At 43.1% G+C, this 18,364-nt stretch overlaps 1 protein-coding gene across 1 annotated transcript in view; it reads left to right on the top strand.

Moving 5' to 3' along the window:
* PTPN4 (protein tyrosine phosphatase non-receptor type 4) overlaps positions 1 to 18,364 on the top strand; it is a 223,898-nt gene that overhangs the window by 98,300 nt on the left and 107,234 nt on the right. The window lies entirely within an intron of this gene.

The raw sequence follows: 18,364 nt of genomic DNA, 5'->3' as shown, positions 1-18,364 counted from the left end.
ATCTGCCCCTTCACTCTCTCACCAGGGGTGGCAGGTGCACTGAGGGCCTGCTGTGGATGCCGCCTCACCTGCTCTGCTCAGCCCTGGCCCCACGGAGTGACCTAGGAGACCTCAGGCCCTACAATGCAGAGGTCCCACCCAGGGGACCTGAATGGGTGCCTGGTCCTCCACACAAACTCCGCCTGGACTCAGGCCATGTCCCGGGCCTTCTAATGGCCCTAAAATGGTTGGAAGGAATCATCACTTCCTCCTTATTATTCCTAAGTCATTTCTGTTTCTCAGTCTGGCTGACAAGACAGGTGCCTCTAAATCGCACTGATTCAAGATTTTCTAGTCTTTAAAAAAAAAAGACAAAAAATGTAGTTCCCATTGTGGCTCAGCAGAAACGAATCTGAGTAGCATCCATGAGGGCACAGGTTTGATCCCTGGCTTTGCTCAGTGGCTTAAGGAGCCAGCGTTGCTGTGAGCTGTGGTATATGCCACACATGCGGCTGGGATCCTGTGTTGCTGTGGCTGTGGTACAGGCCCGCAGCTACAGCTCTGACTGGACCCCTAGCCTGGGAACTTCCATATGCCAGGGGTATGGACCTAAAAGAAAAAGAAAGAAAGAAGAAAGAAAATAATGAGACTTGCCATATGTTACATAGCCAGACACAAAATATCACAATTGTATGATTTCAATTAGGTGAAAAATCCAGGATAAGTAAATCCATACAGACAGAAGGAAGATCAGTGTTTCCAGGGATTGAAGGTGAGGGAAATGAGGAGTGACTGATTAATAGGAAAAAGGTTTCTCTTTGATGAGAATGTTCTAGAACAAGAATTTCCTGTTGTGGCTCAACAGGTTAGGAAGCTAACATGAACCTAACAATGAGAATGCGGTTTCAATCCCTGGCCTGGCTCAGTGGGGTAAGGATCCAACATGGCATTGCAGCAAGCTACAGCATAAGCCACAGATGCGGCTCAGATTTGACATTCCTCTAACTGTGGGGCAGGCCTGCAGCTGCAGCTCTGATTTGACCCCTAGCCCGGGAGCTTCCACATGTGGCCATACAAAGAAAAAAGAACAAAAGCAAATGTCCTGGAACCAGATAGTGGTGAATAAATACTTAATGCCTCTTAATTTAAATACAGTCTGAAAGAGCAAAGAGGTAATTCTTCTTTTAAGTGAAAACTCTAAGGAAAATTATACTGGACCATTCAGTATATGGGGAGATTAAAATTTCAATGCAGTACAGGGGAGGAGGGGGGCTGCAGCAGGCACCATCTGCAGCTCAAGAGTTCGAATAGAAGGCCCTGCAGGAGCTGAGGCAGGTCACAGAGAGGACACAGGGGCTGTTCTAGCTCACGCTTGATGAGAGCTGTGAGTTGAGCTTGACCTGGTGCCAGTATGGGAGCTGGAATACAGTGCTTCTTCTACCCTTGATCAAGAACTCTGACTCGAGCCCGCCTTGGCTCTGAAGTTGGATGTGGTGCAGGGGTTGCTCCAGCTCTTGCGCTTGCATGAGAGCTGTGCCTCGAGCATGTTCTGGCTCTGGAATTAGAGATGGCCTCTGTGCTTGTTCTAGTTCTTGAGGTTGCTATATATATTTTTGGTCTGTTCAGGCCACACCTGAGGATATGGAAGTTCCCAGGCCAGGGGTACAATCGGAACTGCAGCCACCGGCCTAGGCCAGAGCCACAGCCATACACGGGATCGGAGCCAAGGGGCTCTTGCTTCTGGAAGCCAGCGCCCAGCCCCACCCAGACTGGAGGCAACATGCCAGGTGGGGCGTTTGAGTAGGGTGGTACACCTGCAAAAAGGCAATGCAGGTGTCCTATGTGAGCTCCAGGAAGACAGAACCCGCGTGTGGAGCAGAAAGGCGAAAGCTCACCTGATCTTGATATTCAGTCTGGGTAGAGACCCTGAGAGCCAGGCCTCATGGTCTTTTTGACCTTCATTTTTAGGGTTCTAAGCAGGAGGTGTCAGAAAAGTTCCCACAGAGACAAGTGGTTTGTGGCAGCCAGGCACGCATAGTGACATCACTGTTTGATCCTTGGCTGTCCGCTCTTCCTGTCGTGGTGATGCAAAGAGGAAAATTAATCTGAATTATCCAGGTGGGCCCAATGGAAACACAAAGGTCCTCAAATATGGAAGAAGGAGGCAGACTGTCAGAGTCAGAGAAGCACATGTGAGGATGGAAGCAGGTCAGAGAGGGATGTGAAGATGCAAAGCTGCTGGTTCTGAAGATGGAAAGATGGAGGAAGGAATTCAGGCCTCAACCCCAGAAAAGGCAAGCAAATGGCCCTCCGGAGCCTCTAGGGGGAGCACAGCCCTGCGCACATCTTAATTGAGCCCAGGGGGATCCATGTCAGACTCCTGACTACAAGATAATTTGTGTTGTCTTTAGCCACTAAGTTTGCAGTAGTTGGTTACAGCAGCGGCGAGAACCCAATACAACATCCTACATGAGGAAACACTGGTCTACAGCACACTCCTTTTCTACCCAATACTCCACTCAGCCAGGAAGAGAGACTCGGGCCCGTGTGCTCCTGAATAAAGAGCTGGATCCTGGTAACCATCATGGCCCTCTGAGCGTTCACAAGCCACTGTCCACAACCCACATCTGGGGTCCTGACTTCCTGTCCCTCAGCTGCACAAAGAAAACCTGACTCATCCTGAGTAGCACAAAGGGCATGTTTTACATGTAAAACAATGAGCATAGAATCCTCCACTTAAAAAAAAAAAAAAAGTTACAGGATTTCCCTTTGTGGCAGAGGGGAAACAAATCCCACTAGTAGCCATGAGGTTGCGTGTTGGATCCCTGGCTTCACTCAGTGGGTTGAGGATCCGGAATTGCCCTGAGCTGTGGTGCGGGTGGCAGACGGGCCTTGGATCCTGATTTGCAGTGGTTGTGGCGCAGACCGGCAGCCACAGCTCCGATTGGACCCCTAGACTGGGAACTTCCACATGCTGCAAATGTGGCCCTAAAATGCACAAAATAAAATAGAAATAAAAGAGTTACACACCCGACTTGTACATACTTCAATATTTCTAAAATCATCAATGAGAAGCTGGCTAGAGAGACGGCCTGGGTTTGGGGTCTGAACTAGGAGGGAGATTCTTTGTACTGCAGGCACTTTTGTGTGTGTGTTTTAAAGTATCTGTGTAGGAGTTTATGTCGTGGCTCAGTGGTTAACGAACCCAACACGGGTTCACTCCCTGGCCTCGCTCAGTGGGTTAAGGATCTGGCATTTCCGGGAGCTGTGGCATAGGTCGCAGGTATGCCTCAATCCCACATTGCTGTGCTATGGTGTAGGCCGGCAGCTACAGCTCCAATTCCCCCCAGCTTGGGATCCTTCATATACCTCGGGCGTGGCCCTAAAAAGCCAAAAGACAACAAAAAAGGATCTGTATAGTGTTACTGGGTACCATGCCTTTGCATGATCACATGTTTTTTCTCCCATAAAATACAAACAACTAAGAAGAAAGAGGAACCGCCGAATAGAGGCAGAGGTGCGTGGATCAGGAGCAGCACACATGCAAACAGCTCAGAGGAGTCCTCATTCTATGTGGGTGCCACACAAGTCAACCTGGAAATCTTTCTCTTACATTTCCACCGGGCGCCTTGCTGCTGTGTTGCCCTTTGTTGGAATGTCACCGAGCTCAGTTTCAGCTGCTTATCCCTCAAAAGCCAATAACTGGAGAGGCGAGAGTCAATAGAAAGGAAAGGGACTTTAATCAGAAAGGATTCTGCTCAGCCAGGACAGTTTTTGAAGGGGGAAATGGGGATGCATCTCAGTGAATTATCAAGGCAGGAGGTTGGGCTCTGCATCAGCCTCCATACATGTGGGCTGGCTGACACTTCAGATGTTACCTTGCCCATATGACCTACCTGCGGGATTGCGAAAGGGGCTGTGGGGGGTAGAGAGATAGTCATTTTTTAACTGCTTAATTCTGTTTGTTTGTTTGTTTGTTGTTTTTTTTAGGGCCACACCTGTGGCACATGGAAGTCCCTGGGCTAGGGGTCTAATCAGAGCTACGCTGCCAGTCTATGCCACTGTTGCAGAAACTGCAGAAACCATGGCATCGGAAGGAGACAAATGGCACACGGAGATGCAGAAGAGCAAGGTTTATTCAGCACCCATGCGGGCTCAGAGGAGTCATCTCCAGAGTCTGAGCACCAGGTCTTTGTTCTCAGCAACTTTTATACAATACAGGGTCTTCTTTTTCCCATGTAAGCATCTCCGAACACCCCCCCACACACACGCACCTCCCCCCTTCCCCAAGCAGGCAGTGTTCCTCCCTAAGAAACTGAGCAAGGAAGGTTACAGAAGCAGAACTGATAAGCGATGCTTGGAAAACCATTAGCAGGGCTGCTGGCTTGGACATGGGGTACATTATTACAAGAAGGGTAGCATGAGGCAAGCATAGCTGAAAAGGCTTGCAGCTGCCTTTTCAGCCAAGGAGGGGTTGTTCCTTAGTTAAAACTCTTATTTCACCACAGCCACAGCAACCCTGGATCCTTAACCCACTGAGTGAAGCCAGGGATCGAACCCACATCATCATGGAGACTATGCTGGGTTCTTAACCCGCTGAGCCACAACAGAAACTCCACTGCTTAATTCTTCATTCTTACTTATTTTTATCTAGAAAAAGAATCAACAGGATAGACGAGGCCTGGTGAGCATTCAGGACAGCATAAGTCAGGAGTGAGGTTCAATTGCCTAGTGACCTCATCCCTATAATTAGTTTCTTTTAAAGTTAAGGGGAACCAGAGTTCCCCTCATGGCTGGCGATCCCCTCGTGGCTCAGCAGAAATGAATCTGACTAGCAACCATGAGGATGCCCCAAGTTGCTATGGCTGTGGTGTAAGCTGGCAGCTGCAGTTCCAGTTCGATGCCTAGCCTGGAAACTCCATGTGCCACGGGTGCGGCCTTACAAAGACAAAGACAAAAAAAAAGTTAGAGGGGAACAGAAATGGGCAAACAGGAAAGGGACAAAGAAGCTGTTTTTTTGGTTTGTTTTTGTTTTTTTTGTCTTTTTGCCATTTCTAGGGCTGCTCCTGAGGCATATGGAGGTTCCCAGGCTAGGGGTCTAATCGGAGCTGTAGCCGCCAGCCGAAGCCAGAGCCACAGCAACTCAGGATCCAAGCCACATCTGTGACCTACACCACAGCTCACGGCAACACCGATCCTCAACCCACTGAGCAAAGTCAGGGATCGAACCTGCAACCTCATGGTTCCTAGTTGGATCGTTAACCACTGAGCCACGAAGGGAACTCCAGGAGCTGCTTTCAATTCCCCACTAGCAGACCTCATTCCATTTCCATGGGACTCCACATCTTCTCAGGGTGGGAAATATCAACACGGGACTGTAGCATCTCTTTGCTGACAATTTTAGTTGCTGCTTACATATACAGATAGAGAAAGCTGCAATTATTTTGGCGCCCACAAAGATAGAGATTATCATGACCAATAACATGAATTCCACTCTCTTGAGGCCAGTTCTTGGAATTGTGCTAGCCATGGATGCAGTGCTGCTCAAGATGAAACAGCTTATGTCCTTCATGGCTGCCATCTGGTCATCCATGCAGTTAGCTCTTTTATCACTGGGGACAGTTATAGAACCTGTAAGACAACTCAGGAACGTCTGTCAGACACTGAGTCTGTGACTCTGTTATCCTCATCATTAACTGCTCAATTTTGCACTTGGGATCCTGCAGGAAGCTGCTCAGGTTCCAAGAAAACAAGTCAGGGCTCTGCAAAGGCACTGTGACCCGCATAAGCAGGGTGGCAGTTGGCAAAACGGCTCCCCTGGGCAGCCCACCTGAGCAAGAGAGCAGGTATGAGAATCCATGTCTTTATAGACTGACAGTGTGTCCTTTAGGCCTCCAGCTTGTCACCCCAACTTGAGGAACCCTGGACACTCAACCGTCAGCTAGGATGGAAAATAAGACCAGGTACGAAGCCCAACACGAGAAGTTCCCGGTAGTGAGTTTTCTCAGCATTGGCCAAGGTCATGAGAGGGGGTGGTCAAAATCCACTTCCACAGCACTCAGTGGCAATGAAGTAGAGCTCTGCCTGCTAGGACACTCATATCTGTATGTGAGGTGGGCCTTCCCCACAGACACCCTCTACTGTGCAACCAGCTGCTGCAGCTGCTCTGAACAAAAGGTCGTGAACTTGTGCTCCCTGTTCCTAAAGTGAGGGCTAGCTTCACCCCACCTCCCTCTTCCTCATCCTATTTTTAACATCACTGAGGGGGAAAAAAAAAAAAAAAAAAGGGGTCAATGAAACAGTGTGCACTAATGCAAACAAAAAAGCCTGGTAAGAAGTAGAATCTCCTGAATGACATTTGCTTAGAGCAGAACTATCTTGTAATGTGTTCTCCAGGCTAACACATCCCTGGCTTCCCCCAGATCCACCATCTTTCTAGAGGGAAAAAGTGGAACCAGATAATGCACAAATGCAAGACAGGACTAGTGTCCCCACTTTGAGTAAGCATCATTACTTACTTTTCTCAGATGTGCGCTGGATGCTAGGACAACTGCAGCCATACTTGGATACCATGACTGTCACCTAGCATCCGTGCTCCTTGCTGCTAACCATTCTCCCAGAGTTGGAGTTTTGATTAAAGAAGTTAATTCCACAGAACATTTATCTTACCCAACACTTAATTTGGGTAAGCGTCTCTTTAAGGAAAGAAAACCTCTTTCGTTCTTGTGACTGTCTCTTGCTAGCTAGTCATTTCTAACCCCTGGCTTTTGTTACTGAGAGCCCTGCAGGAGCTGGAGGACCAGCACCTGCTCAGGGCAGGGCCTGGCCATCTGTGGCCTTGCTGACCAGCACAGGGCTCAGAGGCAAAGCCGCTAAGACGTTGTGTACCGGAAAGGCCTCTGCTAATTCGAGTCCTATTTAAACTTCATGTATTCAATAGAACCAACATTTTAAGCAAACAGATAGGTCCTCTAGTCTCTTGTGTTCCTGGCCTGTGAGGTATGTGCTCCCGGGGATGATGCATTGATTGCAGGGACTCTGATGGAAAGTTTTACATTTTAATAGTGTTATATGAATTTTGATAGGCATTAAGAAAACATACCTCACCAAACATTATTATTAGGCAACCAAGTAAAAAGAATGATTAGATTCAAAGTCAATTCAGAGAAAAACATTCAGAAAAATAGAATAAAAACACAGCCGTGACAAATATCATGAGTTGTAGGCCAGTGACTAATGCCGTTAGTGCAAGACCACAGGCCCAGTGTGCAGGGAGGCCAAAGAAACTGGTACTTGTTTGGAGCAGAGAAAAGGTTAATTTCATGGCCATGCAAGGAGATGGGTGGCTTGTGTTCCAAAAATATCCCAATTCCTGGAAAGAAAATTGCAAAGCATTTTTAAAGGCAAGGTTAGGGAGGGGTGTGGTTGGTTGTTGCAAATTCTTGGTGCAGAGCTCTTTGTTCTTGTAGCGGTTCACAGAGGTCAGGGCGAGATGTTCCTCTAAACCTCCAACAAGATACATGTTCTCTACCAGAGAGGAGTAAAGCAGAGGGTATGGGGGAAGGGCCTGCCTGGGAAGGCCCCACGTGTCCTGCTCCATTTCCGTTGATATTCCTCAATTTTTATTTATTTTTTTATATATTTATTTTTGGCTTTGTGGCTTTTAGGGCCACACCCGTGGCACATGGAGATTCCCAGGCTGAGGACCCAACCTGAGCTGTAGCCGCAGGCCTATCCAGAGCCACAGAAACATGGGATCTGAGCCTCATCTGCAACCTACACCACCGTTCCTGGCAACGCCAGATCCTTAACCCACTAATCAAGGCCAGGAATGAAGCCAGAGTCCTCGTGGAACCTAGTCAGGTTCTTTAACCGCTGAGTCACAATGGGAACTCCAAAATATTCTGCAATCTTTTTTTTTTTTTTTGTCTTTTGTCTTTTCAGGGCTGCACCTGCAGCATATGGAGATTCCCAGGCTAGGGGTCCAATCAGAGCTACAGCTGCCAGCCTACACCAGAGCACAGCAACTCAGCATCCAAGCCACATCTGCAACCTACACCAGCAATGCTGGATCCTTAACCCACTGAGCGAGGCCAGGGATCAAACCCACAACCTCACCGTTCCTAGTTGGATTTGTTTCCACTGAGCCATGACAGATTCCTCAATCTTAACGGTCTAATTTTTAAAATTTTTTTTGTCTTTTCACCTTTTCTTGGGCCACTCCTGTGGCATGTGGAGATTCCCAGGATAGGGGTCTAATCAGAGCTGTAGCCTACATCAGAGCCACACCAATGCAAGATCCAAGCCGCATCTACGACCTACACCACAGCTCACGGCAACGCCAGATCCTGAACCCACTGAGCAAGGCCAACGATCGAACCTGCAACCTCATGGTTCCTAGTCGGATTCGTTAACCACTGCACCATGACCCGAACTCCTTAATGGTCTATTAAAGACCTTAAATAACAAGGTTAAAGATCTGATCACATGCTTATTGACAAAAAAGCTTATCCATGTTGTTAGGACATAGAACATTTCAGATTAACTAAAATTTTAACATTTTACAGGACATATCCAAATTTCAGAAAACTTACATAATTTCTAAAATGTCTATATTCACAACATCTATTCACACCGTATAACCTGAGGAGGTTATCACTCATTTGACAATACTTTCCAAGTAATTTAATATACCAACCAATCCTAGTTAAATTTTTTTTTTCTGAGATGCCTCAAGGACCCCCTGAAATCCTAAAGTTAGCCGAAATCAAAAGAATTTGAATCAGAATTTGATAAAGAAGTTCATCAAAAATATCAGTTTTTAAAATATTTGGTCAGATAGCATCACAGGTCACAGTGAACACTTAAAAACAAATACAGATCACTCAAAGGCAAGGAAGTTCACAGTCCGTTACTCAAAAGCGGCATTCTAGATAAATTTGTTCTCTTAGCAGAGAGGAACCAATTCCAGTCCTGCACCAGTTTACTTTTAGTAACAAAATCCATTTACCTAATTAAGCTGAATCTAATTTCAACCTGATATACATAAAACTCCTTGTCTACTCAAAAGATATATCCCATTTTCCCACACTATAGTGAAATGATTCCTTTCTTATTTTGTGTAGTTTAATTACATAGTTAGATTAGAATCCTCAATCCTGTAGTGAAAAGCAAGAGGCAGGTAATTTTGACCACAATCTTAAGACTATTTTAGGTAGACCTTTTTAAAATACAATCATTCCTACAAAGTTTACCTAAAAGCTTTTATCTTGCTTGCACTTAATTAGAGCATAAAATCTCGTCATACCAAGTTTTTTTTTTTTTTTTTTCTGTTGACAAACTAGTAACAGATATAAAGATTTGGAGTTCCCATCATGCACAGTGGTTAACGAATCTGACTAGGAACCATGAGTTTCAGGTTCAACCCCTGGCCTCGCTCAGTGGGTTAAGGATCCGTGTTTGCTGTGACCTTGGTATAGGTCGCAGACGTGGCTTGGATCCCACTTTGCTGTGGCTCTGGTGTACGCCGGCGGCTGCAGCTCTAATTAGACCCCCAGCCTGGGAACCTCCATATGCTGCGGGAAGCAGCCCTAGAAAAGACCAAAAAAAAAGAGATATACCAGGATTTTATTTTAACTTCTACTACATCTAGGTGAAGTCAGCAAGCCAGCTTTCTCTAGCAGCTTGTGCAAAACAACAACAAAAACTAGTTTTGCAATTTCGAGAGTTTTGCCTCAACCATTTTTTTTCCAGAATCTAAAGAATATAGTGGCCATGCAGTGTTAAAAAATCTTCCTCCTCTCACTCTCTAGAAGCATACTAAAGATCTCCCAGTTTTGCAAAATGGACCCGAGGGGACTATCAAATGGACTAGAGTTCTGATTAGCATGGCAGGTGTGATGAAATATCAAAGAAATAAATGCAATGCAAACTGGGCCCTCAGGATCCGTTCCCTTATGCCGAAAAGGGAGATTCCCTTCCATTACAAAGGGAAAATCCCCCATACCACTCTGCCACAGGGGAAACCCAATACAATAGGGAAGGATACCTGCTGTCATCACATGTGAGCCCCGTTACCAAAGACATCTCAACTGACAAATGGAAGACTACAACTCGCCCACAAACAACAAACAAAGGATCAGATGAGCTGGAGCCCGGAAATCCCACTTCCAGTCCCAGACGGAGGCCTCCAGAGCAGCCTGACTCCCCAAAGACAAGAGAACAGAACATGAGCAGCTTGCCCCAAAATGATGCACACAAACCACAAACAGCAGATAAGCTATGGGCACACACACAGAACATCAGAGGAAGTGTGGTCTAAAATTCCACTTTCACTCCCAGATGGAGGAAACCTCCAGATTAGCCCAGGTCTCAAAAGAGAATGGACGCAAAGTCGCCCTCTTCCTGCAGGGGAAGCACTCAAATCCATCTGGAGTGACTTAGCTCCAGGGACACCGCATGTGGATCACAGCTCTGGACATTTCTGGGCTCCAAACAGCGTCGTGGCATGGGTGGCCAACCCCTGTCAGGGACAGTCCCTCCAAGGTCCCTGGAGTGAAGTGGGCTCTGGCAGCTCCTGAGGGGTCAGGAAAGGGGCTACCCTAGCCAGGGTCAGCCTGCCACAGACACAGACTCCTAGGCTGGCTTCACCAAAATTGTTAGTGCAAGTGCCCAGCACACAGTGAGGCCAAGCAAACCGAAACATCAGAGTTTGAAATAGAGAAAAGTTTATGGCATGTCCATGCAAGGAGACAGTTGGCTTGTGCCCTCAAAATATCCTGAACTCCCCAAACCAAAATTAAAAGCAATTTTGTGTGGTGTGTGTGTGTGTGTGTGTCTTCTTAGGGCCGCACCTGAAGCATATGGATGTTCCCAGGCTAGGGGTCCAATAGGAGCTGTAGCCACTGGCCCACGCCACAGCCACAGTAGCTCCGACCTACACCACAGCTCACGGCAGTGCCAGATCCTTAACCCACGGAGCAAGGCCAGGGATCGAACCTGCAAACTCATGAATACTAATCGGGTTCGTTAACCACTGATCCACGATGGAAAATCCCTGCAAAGCATGTTTAAAGGCAAAGTGAGGGAGGAGTGTGGTTGATTATTGCAAACTTCTTGGTGCAGAAGTCCTTTGTTCTCATAGCTGTCCACAGAGGTCAGAGTGTTGCAGGAAGGGGGACCCCTTCCAGGGCCCAAGAATGGACTCTCGTCTGACACGTGAAAGTGAACTGTCCAAGAAGACACCAGTGAGGACAAAGCGAGAGACTTTATTGGGGGCCCTGCGTGGAGAGCAGCAGGGTGAGGGAATCCAGAAGAACTGCTCAGCCAACTGTTCCGAGCCCCTGGTGTTATGGAAATGGGGGTTACTTTCCAGTTGTCTCTGGCCAATCAGATGATCTGACTCAGGGTCCTTTTTGGTGGCCTGTGCAGCTTTCAGCCAAGAGGATTCCAGCACCAAGGCTTCTGGGAAGCCAGTCTTCTCCCTCCTATCGGCCCCTCCCACCTCCTCTTGGTTAGTCTTCAGGGCAGCACCACCTTGCTAATCAGGGCCTCCTGTTATGAGACCCGTCCTGCCAGTGGCTATTGTGTCACCTGGCCGGGCAGTTTCAATCAATGATCCCCTAACAAGGGCACCGTGTTCCTGTAACTCTCCAACGAGATACAAGTTATACTTCAGAAAGGCATTAAAGTGCAGGATATGGGGAAGGGCCTGCCCTAGGAAGGCCCCACAGGGTCCTGCTGGGTCCCAGTGTTGGGAAATGCAGGGAAGGAGAGGGAGGTGCATTTACAGCTCTTCCCAGGCCAGTCCCTCAGACAGCAGGGCGCACAGCAAGCTCCTCCCTGCTGAGGACCCTGCCTCCACCCCCTCCAGCTCCCAACCCTCCATCTCCTGATTTGTTTAGTCTCGGGTTTTTCACTGGAGGTGTCTCCTGCACTTTTGCCTCTCTTATCCACGCCTGCTTTCACTTTTCCACAGGCCCTTCCAGGAAGAGGCCATTTGCATGAGGCTATTTGCATGCTTATTCTCCCATGGTTGTGATCATGCAGAGAGTTTGCATTGGGCTTTATTTCATTCAGTATTGTATCAGAAACATTTTCCACCTGGAATACAGTTTTAATTTCTAAGGGTTGATTTTTCCTTTGTTTAATTTTTTTTTTTTTTTTTTTAGTGAATATCATTGGACACACAGCTTTTGCTTTCTATTTAACTTTGCGGTTTTTGAGAATAAATTCATCTTAAGTGGCATAAATGGGTCAGTCCATATAAATTTTCATCACTTCTTAATTGCCCATACCCACTTTGCTTGAGGCATCTTAGCCCATAAAAATGATCACCTTTTCTTATATGCAAAGCAGTTTTTCAAAGAAAGGGATTTTTAAAACTCAGTGGAAAAAGAACAAAGGATATGAAGGTTATCTCCAAGACAAATAAATAGACTTGACTATAAACGTATGATAAATGCTCAACCTCACCAACCATTAAAAAATTTACAAAGTCAGCCCCCCCCGCAAAAAAAAAAAAAGATACCTAGTAAGGTCTGAAGCATTTGAGGGCACATCCTGAAAGTAAGACCAGAGAAACAGCCACCTGCATCGAATTTTCCACACATGTCGATTGAAAAGATTTTAAGGGAGGATAATTTGGCCATCACTGCCCAAACGCAAAATGCATTTGCCTTCTGACCCAGCAGTTCTACTTCTAAGATCTTACAGACTCACAAATGCATGCAAAGATAAATGAACCATTGTATTCATGTCAGTAAAATTTTTAATAGTAAAAACTGCAAATATTTTAAGCATTACCTCTTTAAAAATTAATGGGAGGTGTTGTTTTGGGGGAGTGAGGGAGGAATATTTTGTTTTCTTTGAAAGGAATAGAGTAGGAATTAAAATTTTTCATAAGAGTAGATTTTCATGGTATGTAGTTAAATGAATGAGAGCATAAATCCAAGCATTGTTTTTATGAAAGCTAAAGAGAATTTTTAAAACTTGCCAGTCTGTTTCATAATATAGTTAAATTAATAGAATAACTTCATATTGCTGTAATTATTGAGTATTTTTACTTTGGAATAGAGTTATTGCTTACAATATAACAATGAGAAAGTAAAACCAAAACTTAAAGCACAAATGCATACAGTACTTTCTGGCATAATTTTGGTGTATTTGATATGAGAATCTGTAATTTAGTGATTTTTTCCCCTACTTAGGCGTTTTCAGAAATGCAGCTTTTAGCAGTAATCTTCAAATGGAACAGATGTGTAAGAATTGATGTATTAGCTCCTCAAGGAAAAAAGAAATCAGTCTTATTTATTTATTTCTCAGAGGTGGCTGGATCCAAACAAACCAATAAGGAAGCAGCTAAAGAGTGAGCAAACATATTTACTTGATTTATACAAGTATACTTTTTAAAGATAAAGGATTAATATAGTCTGATTAATTAGAACTGCTTTTATTAATTCTAGGAGGATCTCCTTACAGTTTGAACTTTAGAGTCAAATTTTTTGTAAGTGACCCCAACAAGTTACAAGAAGAATATACAAGGTGGGTTTATGCAGCATATCTTTACTTGAAAATATTGTCAAAACTATTATGAAATTTTGAAATTAATTAGGCAAAAATAGATTACCTACCATGACATATTTCTTAGTTTCCCAGGCAGCACACAGAATGGGTTACAATATTCAAGATGTTTCCTCTTTTCCTTTTGGATGGCTGGGAGGGCTTTAAGAGATTGAAAGCCTAGGGCCACCCTGTTCAGCCATAAGCAGCTTCCTGAGGCATATCAATGTTAATATTTTTTACTTGTTGAAAAAATGGTTAAGAAACACTATTTTAACTAATTGAAGTAATTAGATGATGCTGCAGTTGTCTTCAAGGGATTCTGCATAGTGAGAACTGTGTCTACTTTTTTTTCATGCAAAACATATTTTATATCTATTTTATTTCCATTGAGGAGAACATAGAATTTATAAAATATGTAATGACCATTATGTATAGGAACAGTGGTCAACGGGTGTCTTTTTGTGAAGGATGTTGTCAGAGTGTGCATTGGCACATTCAGGCCTGTAAATGCCCACTTTGCTGACCATTTTAAGTCTGATCTTAATTTACAGTTAATTTTGTTGTCACTTTCTGCTTGACGAAGTGTACACAAGAATGAGCGAGATGAGAGGTTTTGATGGTGAGTAGACATTAGGTGAACTGTTTAAGGTGGAAATAGTGGGGAATAATCAGTGTGGTAAGTGTCATTATTAAAATAACCTGAATGATAACGTGTGTATTGTTTGAAAGAATAGAATTAGTAATTAGCCTTTTTAAAAAAGAATTAAAATTTAGCATACCTGCCATAAAAGTCCTCAGATATAAAAATGTAGGCCAGTGACTATATTCAGAAATATTCCAAACGATGAGTGCCAAATTAAAATCTGTACCTAAAGCTATTTGTAGGTAGGCTATTAGATGTTAATGTATTGGTTATCATTTAGAATACTATGGTGAAGTGGAGGAAACAGACCCTTCCTGAGAGTCCTTTTTCTGTGTGTTGTTGGGAGGTAGGATGTTACCTTTTTTATAACAGGAGAACTCAGGAATCTATGTAGATCATGGATTAGGCAGCCTTAACACTTGATACTAATAGTGTCCAACCTAATTTGCTTTGAAAAGCAAATTGTATCTTATGCATAACCTTTAGGTTTAATATTATAGCTGTTAATCAGTCAGGTTTTGTTGTTGTTAAATAATTAAATGAAATCTTAGTAAATAATTCTCAGTATAGTAAGCCCTTGCATAATTTTGGATGAACTTCAGGGAAACTACTCTGAATACTGAGAATTGTGAATTAATAAAGCTTTTTTCTTTCTTCTTTCTTTCTCTTTATAGCTGCACCTGGGGCATATGGAAGTTCCTGGGCTAGGGGTTGAATCTGAGCTGCAGCTGAGGCCTGTGCCACAGTCATGGCAACACCAGATCTGAGCCACATCTGCCAACTACATGGCAGGTTACAGCAAGGCCAGATCCTTAACTCACTGAGTAAGGCCAGGGATTGAACTTTTATCCTCATGGAGACTATGTCAGGTCCTTAACTCACTGAGCCACAGCAGGAACTCCTACAAACCATTTTAAATGCATATTTACCATTGAAATCAAGTAACAAAATATTCCATAATACATGTTTATGTTATTAGATTTTAAGTGTGTAAGAAATATCTGTAAATAAAGGACCAACAGTTTTTAATCGGATTTATAATGTGTTTAATATTTATGAAAAGTTTGTTAGCATAAGCAATTAAAACGTTGTTAGTTATAGGAGTTCTCTGGTGACTCAGCAGGTTAAGGATCTGGTGTTGTAACTACTGTGGCTCTGGTTACAGCTGTGGCGCAAGTTTAGTCCTTGATCCCAGAACTTCCACATGCTATGGGAGCAGCCCCAAAAATGTATATATAAATGTAGCCATATTAAAAATTTACTTCACTTAAAAACTTGTCCTTAAATTTAATGAGGTTGAATGTGTTGGTTCTTTTATCACCTGTGTTGAAACATAACCGAGGAATAAAAGTGTTGCACTGCTAATTGAAGTCCAGCTATTTCCACCAAGTAAGATAAAGTGAAACCAAGTTTGGTAGTAATTGACTTAGTAATTTGTGCTAAGTCCATCAGTCTAGAATATTTGTTTTCATTAAAAATAAAACATTATTTCAAAAATCCTTTATAATGGAATGCCTAGAATCTTATAACTGGTGCTGTTTGGTAAAATGGAGTAAATGGCAAATTTTAATTTTATTACTATTATGGGCATCAGGTATTTTCTACCCTGATTGCAAATTAGAATCACTTATAGGGGAGCTTTAAAACATGCTGAAGCTTTGGACACATGCTGATGCTCTGATTTAGTAAGTTTCATACAGGACTTGTGTATAGACTTCCAGCTGATTTTATTTATTTTATTATTATTATTATTATTGTCTTTTGTTGTTATTGTTGTTGCTATTTCTTGGGCCGCTCCCGCGGCATATGGAGGTTCCCAGGCTAGGGGTTGAATCGGAGCTGTAGCCACCGGCCTACGCCAGAGCCACAGCAACGCGGGATCCGAGCCGCGTCTGCAACCTACACCACAGCTCACGGCAACGCCGGATCGTTAACCCACTGAGCAAGGGCAGGGACCGAACCCGCAACCTCGTGGTTCCCAGTCGGATTCGTTAACCACTGCGCCATGACGGGAACTCCCCAGCTGATTTTAATATGCAGCCAGGGTTACTCCTTTAAACTTGAATGCTTGGGCAGCCTCACTGTTATGGTCATCGTTAGTAGTAAGACACCCTTAGCCTTAATGATGAGTTTAAACCCCACAAGGCAGGAAATCTGCCTCCTTGCCTTGAGATCTGTTTTGGATTAGTGGTAAAAAAAGAGTGGAGTTTCAGACCTTTCATCAGGTTAAATGTCATTTGTATTGTCAGGTGCTGGCATAATTAGAGCTGGCATTTTCTTAGGAATCATGAGAATACAAATGACATTCTTTCACACCTTTTTAGTGCTTAGGTGTACTCAGTACATAATGGGTATTTAGTGCTGCCTGGCATTTTATTGTCTGGACTAGAAAACACTATTTTTACAGCTTAAACATGCCATTGTCTACATTTCTACCTCAGTCGTTATTAATCTATCTTAAAGGATTTAATTATCTTAAAAAAATTGAGCTTTTATCATCAGAGTTAGGCCCCTGGAATACATATACTAGGCAAGTGACATTACTTCCCCTTTTGCAAATAGAGAAACTAAAGCTCTGGTGAATTTTAAGTAATTGTCCAAAGATCCCAAGCTAGTTATGTAGCATAAGGATTTTAATTCTGATTTCCACTCTGTCAATCTTTACTGCTTGGTGTGTAAATCAAATTCAGGGAGGCATAGGTATTAATCGTGTAGGGGTTTACAATATTATGTCAAGGATATACACATTTCAGTCCTAACTATAAGGCAGTTTCCCTCCAGGAGTCTTTAACTTTTAATTATGAAACCAGGTAAGCCAGATAGAGATATGTTGTCTTGGATTGAGTACATAGATAATATTATGGGTACTGTGTATTTAAGCCTCACAGAAAGTTTATGTACTTCTAATATAGGGAAGTCAAGATATTTGTTATCCCCCCCCTGCAGCTTTCTAATGAATATCTGATTCTCCAGAAAACCTTAATTAACATTCTTTGGTAATTTAAATATTGTCATGGCATTCTTTAATGACTATAATCAGCCAAACAGCTAAAATTTTTAATAATTTTTGGCGCTTGGAGTATGTATGCTTTTTTTAGTAGGGTAAGTGAAAATCTTAAAATGCTCTGTTTAAACATTAAAAGCTACAAAATTTTATCTTCTGCCAACATTAAAACAGGCATAGGTGACTTATAGCAGACATTGATACATCTATGAGGGGTGACTTTGCCCACTACCAGAGGCAGGACAGGTGCCATCTTCTGAGCAACCTCAGCCTTCTTGCTATATACGACACTTACATTTTTGTTGGTTTATAAGGAATTGGGTACTTGGCAATTTTAAATAGTAGAGCTATACTTAGGGAAAGAAACTTAGATTATTTTTGATCAAAGAGGGCTTTCTTAACTCAAATGAAGATGGAAAAGTGCTTTTTCTACAGTCAGCAGCTCCTGCTGCCTCATGATACTGTGATCAACACATAGGCCTGTCCTTACAGCCAGCTTCCTAACTCAGCAGGAAGAGTGGTTTTCTTCACTTGGTTTCTAATGTGTTGATATTGTCAGCTCTTCTGTGTTTTCTGACTTAAGTTTTCTGTGCTTCCCAGTTCTACTTTCTGCATCCACCAGTCTTCATGTATCTCTTCCTTAATCTCCTCCCTTAGACATGTTATTCTTAAAAATCATCGAAGTTTTTATAATCGAAGCTAATAAAACAAAATATTTGAAGTAGAAAGTCCTCATTATCAAACAATTTTAAAGATTTGGATTCATGAATTTATGAAGGTTTATTTTAAAATATCTTTACGTGTGCTAATTGTACACTATAAAAGCAAATACTTAAATATTTCGGTTTTATTTTTTAAATACAGTTTTTAAAACTCTAAATGTTATAATTCCAATAAATGCTAACTATCTTTTTTTTTAAGGTACAATATTTTTTGCAAATCAAACAAGACGTTCTTACTGGAAGGTGGGCTGTTTTAAATTTCTAGTAATGAGCTTTAAAAATACTTTTAACTCTGTGTTAAATAGTTTGTGATCATTGCAAGTAGATTATTGAATGTGGCTATGTGTACTTTTACTAGATAAATTCATTACTTAATAGTTTAAAATGTAAGTCACATAGAAACTTCAAATATGAATAGTATAATATAAATTACAATGCTTTTGAAATTATTGT

The sequence above is a fragment of the Phacochoerus africanus genome, chromosome 3 (genome assembly GCF_016906955.1).
Source record: "Phacochoerus africanus isolate WHEZ1 chromosome 3, ROS_Pafr_v1, whole genome shotgun sequence".
Lineage (NCBI taxonomy): Eukaryota > Metazoa > Chordata > Mammalia > Artiodactyla > Suidae > Phacochoerus > Phacochoerus africanus.
The sequence above is the reverse complement of the archived record's forward strand: the minus strand, read 5'-3'. Positions and strand labels throughout refer to the sequence as shown.